This window comes from Centruroides sculpturatus, unplaced genomic scaffold (assembly GCF_000671375.1).
Source record: "Centruroides sculpturatus isolate CEXI.00-Female unplaced genomic scaffold, Cexi_2.0 scaffold740, whole genome shotgun sequence".
Taxonomy (NCBI): domain Eukaryota; kingdom Metazoa; phylum Arthropoda; class Arachnida; order Scorpiones; family Buthidae; genus Centruroides; species Centruroides sculpturatus.
This window is the reverse complement of record NW_019385071.1, coordinates 353,703-360,011: the sequence shown is the minus strand read 5'-3', so window position 1 is coordinate 360,011 and position 6,309 is coordinate 353,703. Positions and strand designations below refer to the sequence as shown.

Sequence of the window (6,309 nt, the reverse complement as noted above, 5' to 3'; positions counted from 1 at the left end):
ACTTGGATATCTTACGTCACTAAGCTAGTATTATACCGCATGAAAGTAGCGGATATAGTTAGTTCATCTACTAGATCATGGCATACAGTATACAATTTACCAGACCCGTGACACTCGTGCTTAATTAAAGCTGTGTGGCTATCTGAGCGCTTAATGGTATTCTGGTATACTAATTTAATATTATTAATATCTGAAATGCTAAATAAGTACGAAAAAATAACTTTAAAATGCCAGAAGTTGCTCTCCACAGCATAAATTACATACATTTTGCAACTATCAAACCGAAAATTTGTAATTTTATATAGTTAATAGTATATACTACATAATTATAAAGTATATTAATTTACACAATTAATTTTATTTAATATACTATATATATACTGGAGTTACCATTACATATGTAATGTAATATCATGTCTAGTATACGGTTGAATTTTTTAAATAGGTTTAATATGATTATTTTAAATATGTCCGAAATTTTAGAAATAATACTTTGTAATAATTAATAGACATTTACTTATAATTTTACTTACATAGTACATCGGCATTTGTCATATAAAAGAGAAAAATGAAGACGTGCAACAAGAATCTCTTCATTTCTTGAACTTCTAACGAACTTTAAAGTATAGGAAAAAATAAAATCTGATTAAATTCGTAGAATTTATATCAACACGTCTTAAAATACTTAGAAAAAGTTGATAGAATGTAAATTTCAAAGGTACTCTGATAAGATAATTCGTAAGAAAATGCTGCCGTTAATAAACGAATCACTTATGACGAACAAATATGTAACGTATTTTTAAGTAATAAAAGTATTAACTTATAGTTTTCGTACCGTATAATCGTCTATTTATATAAATGAGGGTGTTTGTTTGTTCGCTAGGCACTCATAATGTAGACGGAATTAATTTTAAAATAACAAGCCTTGGGGCCGAGATTTTTTGTAAAATAATTTAAAATTGCCGTATTTTTTTTAATTTTCGGGCTAGAGACACGCTGTCTTTTTATTTTGTTTATTAACACCTCAGTCTATCTGATTATCGTATTTGTTTTTATAATTGACGAGAAAAAATTTTTTAAAAGACAACAGTTCCACGTATTTTCATTAAAAAAAATTAATTTGAAAAATCGTATTGTTTAACACAGTAGTTACAAAGTTGAAGTGTTTCTACGTCTAACAAAACAAACCGCGTCATTATCGCTTCGATAGAACCCAGCCGATGTTTACGTTCAAAGATTGATTTATGATCTGGGTGTGTCGAGTTACATGTACTGTCATGGCGTCGGCTCCCCATTGTAATAAGCGATACGCATTTTTTTTATTATTTTCAAATATTTGAGATTTAATAAATGTTCTAAATATAATAACTTGGATTGGATTTTGTTTGGTTGTCAGAATGTAACACTGACAAATCAGTTCATCTCTGGTCATAAATATTCCCAGGAAACATCACCTTCCTTTAGTAAGTCTATGGGAGACCTTGCCGTTAATTGGCTTTAAATTTCTTGTTTATACGCCTTTTACTCTCTAATTAGTCATTTATATTACGGCTGAATCATTATGAATCAATGAATATTTTCTCAGAACTGTCTATTTAGGATTTTCCCGCGAAGAACCAATTGTTTCAAAATCACGTGTTCAGTGTTAAAACGTAAACAAACGTTGAGAAATAGCTGTTTTGTTCATGTTATAGCTGTAATTTTACTAGTTTTCATATTATTTGAGTTTACTTAGACGAGAAGATTACTCGAAAAATTTTCCGGAAAATTAACTCCCCCTGACACTATATAATATAAAAAATATGCAAATAAACACATGCAAAATTGCGAATTATAGTCGAGTACAGTAATACCCCGAACTTACGCGATAGGTGGGACCGAGCAATAACCGCGTAAGTCGAATTCGCATAAGTCCAAGTATAATTTCACAATTTGTGTAAAATCCAAGCCGAATGTATGTAAGCCAATAAATGTTCTCGTTAATCTTATCTGGTCTTTTGATTCGTTTACGGTTACAAGAAATCACCACATAGAGTGTCTCGAGTCTCCGTAGATACAACAAACACAGAAATAAATAACACAAAATTAATTTAGCTATGTCTCGATTCTGCGCAACACGTCGGAACATGTAAGCTAAACAATAGTGTGGGGGAGTGAGTAATCAAAAGTTGCATGGCGCTCATACAAAAGACGAATCGACGAGATTTGAAAATCGCATAACTCTGCGTAAGTCGAAGTATTCCTGTATTATAAAAATAGTCGAAATAATATAAAAATAATATATAGCATACATTATCTGGAAGGAAACTTGTGTTTACTTTGACCGTCAGATGACTCATTCATTCCCCTGCCATTAGAGTAATTAGAGACATAATGTAAACAATGGCATTAAAAATAACTGTTTTCTTCATTTTGTAGCTATAATTTACTAGCTTTCACGTTATCTGACTTTTCTATAACCAGAATATTTCTTATCAAAAGCTTCCAGTCAAAAAATTTACCAGGAAAATCGTTACTTCCGAATTTTGCGTAATCGCACGAAAAAAACATTATAATCTGTTATTGAAAAAAATGTGTAAAAAGTGTCAAATATTCACTGTCAGAAGCAGGAAAATACTGTATATTGACGAACTTTGTCCGATATTACCTGAGCCACACCTCTTGGCAGTTAGTCACAAAGGGAAACTTGACACTCTGAGGCTCCAGAGAGGAGCAGTTTGTCTAAAACATATCACTGAACATTATAAACTCAGCAAATAAAACCGATCATTTTAAATCATTTATTAACGCTTTTTCGAAAATGAAACTTTTTTATATATCTGTTATTGCTAAAGCTCGAAAGTCGTTAATGTGTACATTACCTAGCTAATCTGCACATTAACTAGGGCGATCCGTTAAATTTGCTAAAATTGTTCTATTTCTCAAATTACCTAGGTAATGTGCAGATTATCTAGGTAATCTGCAAATTACCTACTAGGCACTCGGTAAAGTGAAAATAAGATCTTTGCTGAAACAACAGCAACGTTTCTGTACGCTTAAATTAACATAATGTTCTTTATTTAATTTTCGATATCTAAAGAATCAAGTTAATACAATCAAACAATCGACAAATTAGTTGATAGAATCAATCATCAACCAATTAAAAAACATACAAAAAATCAAACGATTTAAAATATTAATACAATTAGGGAAATTATTATATAGATAACCACCTATGGAATTTCGGGACTTTGAGTATCTATCTGAACTGAGGGGACCGAGACGACTTCAATGATACCCTACTTTTGGACCGGAGACGAAAAATAATAAAGTTATCATACTTTTTCTGGTGATCGCATGATGTAATTGTGCAGTTAATGTTACCTATGGTAAGTAAAATGGCAACTCGTCTCTGATTCCAGCAAAGAGAAGAAAGGAAACATTGGGGACGCACGTTCTAACATAACCTGACCTATTCTAATAAATTACCATAATTATTACCAACCAAATTATTAGAATAGGCTAAATTAGGTTTGAACGTGCGTCCCCACTGTTTCCTTTCTTCTCTTTGCTGGAATCAGAGAGGAGCTGCCATTTTACTCACCATAGGTAAGATTATTCAATTGTGCTTACTTATTAGTGCAGTCCAAAATTGGTGACACTTTCAATTTCATAGCAATTGGTTTTTGCGACAAGCACACTTACTTGTGGTACATTTATTTGTGGAAAAGACCTTATTTTCACTTTACCAAGTGCCTAGTAGGTAATGTGCGGATTACCTAGATACTCTGCACATTATCTAGGTGATTTGACAAATAGAACAGTTTTAACAACTTTAACGGATCACGCTAGTTAATCTGCAAATTAGCTAGGTAATGTACACATTAACGACTTTCGAGCTTTAGCGGTAACATATCGATAAAAGTAGTAGTAGTTTGACACATACTGATAACAAAAGTAATTTCAAAGGTCGATTAAATTAAAATTGCAAATACAAATTTGTTGAATGGAATTATTTCAGATCACAAAATTAATTTTTTAAGTAAACTACTATCGAATAAATTAAAATTTGCACACAGAAATTTGTTGAATAAAAATATTTAAAATCAGAAAATGAATTTTTTGAGTAATTTACTATCGAATAAATTAAAATTGCAAACACAGATTTGTTAAATGGAATTATTTAAAATAACAAAATTAATNAAAATTAATTTAAAAATCGATTAAATTAAAATTGAAAATACAAATTTGTTGAATGGAATTAATTGAAATCACACAATTAATTTCGAAAATCGATGAAATTGAAATCGCAAATACAAATTTGTAACATGGAATTATTTGAGATTACAAAATTAATTTAAAAATCGATTAAATTAAACTTGAAAATACAAATTTGTTGAATGGAATTATTTGAGATCACAAAATTAATTTTTCAGTAACTTACTATCTTTACAAATACACTAATGATTTGCTGATTATATTAACAATAACTTACATTATTTATAAGCTGATCATACATTTCAATCCACGTGCCATTTTTAAATTTTCCTGTCAAAATTTCACGAATTTGCTTCACTACTTGATAACTATAAAGAAATATAAAGTTTAATAAATAAAATAAACCTTCGATTTAACGAACTAATTGGAAGGTCGTGGTGTCTTTTATTGACAAAAGTCCGTTAAATCGAATGCTTTAATATCTGTAAAACGAGCAAGACGTGATAAAATGTGAATATGAATTATAAGTATGAATAATAATATAATATACGCCTAGTAAATTATACTCATTCACTTCCTTGTTCGTTATTGCGGGGTTTTCGGTACCTTATATAATACATTGTTATTGGCATTGCATACAATTAATAACGAATGTCTTTTAAAATACAGTCAATTACTGAACGACCAATGAGTGGAACGTAAAAAAATGTCCTTTGTTGGGAGCGGCGGTTACTTCGTTCGAATTTTTATTATTAAATCTTTGTAATTATTTATGAAAACCTTTTATTATTAAACCTTCCTGTAAATACGGCCATCGTTATAGGAACTTCGGCTGTATTACGCTACCATATTTGCAGCAGTTATTCTCAAACTTTTTCGATTCACCGCCCCCCTTTGCTTCATAAAGTTATACCCAACGCCACTAACCTATTTTCTCTTGTGTGAGAAAAGATTGGAAATATTCTTAGGAAACTTTTCTATGAATCTCACAGTTTGTGCCTGTACCGTACATATTTCTCAACATCTGGAAACCATTAAACGCAATGTTTTCATTCAGTAACCCCAATTTTGCCTTTGGTCACCGTTGAATACCTTTTTTCCAGCGCCCTCTAGATCTATTCATCGCCCACGAGGAGGCGTTATTGCCCACTTTGAAAGACGCTGCATTACAGGAAAATTGCTGAAAGAAGCTACAAAGTATTGATTCGAATTTCATTGTAATAAAAACTTTTGAGTAATGAGCGATCAAATACACTGTAAATCTTTCACTTAAATTTATAAATTTAAATTTTATATTATATAAATCACTGGTATAATGAGAAATTACAGAAAAATAAATAATTTTATCATTACGTAAATTTTAGTTCTTCTTGTAAGATTTTGAAGAGGTTAAAATGATATCCTTCAATAATTTTTTCTTCTTTTGGGTCGAATTTGATAATACGATCGATCTGAAACACATTCAATTTAAATTTTAAAGTTTTCTTGTAAAAATGAAGAAAACTTTCAGAAATCAGGTTACCTGCACTTCTGCAATTTTCCATAAATTTCCATTACTAGTATTATCTGTTGAAATGTAAATATCCATTTAATTAGGCCATAAGCACCGAATGAAATACACGTCATTTAGTAAAACACCGTTGAAAAACTTGGGCATTTAAAAATTTAAATTACTGAACTTGTAATAAATTTCAGAAAACGAAAAGTTCTGTCATCCAGAATATACATAAGGCTACCAGATACGATTTGAAACATTCGCTTATTGTGATAGATTAATTAATTATTTATTTAATGTAAAACATCAACCCATTAATCGATATGAGTACAGTAGAGCCTCGATTATCCGACCCCCGATTAACCGACACCTCGGTTAACCGACCGTCCTAGTCGGCAAATTTCAAATGTCTGTTAGTGATGTGGCGCTACAATATTTGGCTATGTCTTGGCTACTTTAATATTATTTTTACGTGTTTTAGCTGGCAACACTCATTCGACCATGAAAGGGAGCCAGTATTTAAACGAGGCTTAATTTTCTAATTTTTAACGATACAATAGCGACGATTATTATTTTAAAAAATTTTTGTTAGGCTTAACATCGATGAAAATTCAACG

General features: G+C 30.7%; 1 pseudogene; it reads right to left on the bottom strand.

Moving 5' to 3' along the window:
* The window catches only part of LOC111634222, a 10,688-nt pseudogene extending 9,916 nt beyond the window's left edge, over positions 1 to 772 (bottom strand).
* Between the last annotated feature and the right edge of the window lie 5,537 nt (positions 773 to 6,309).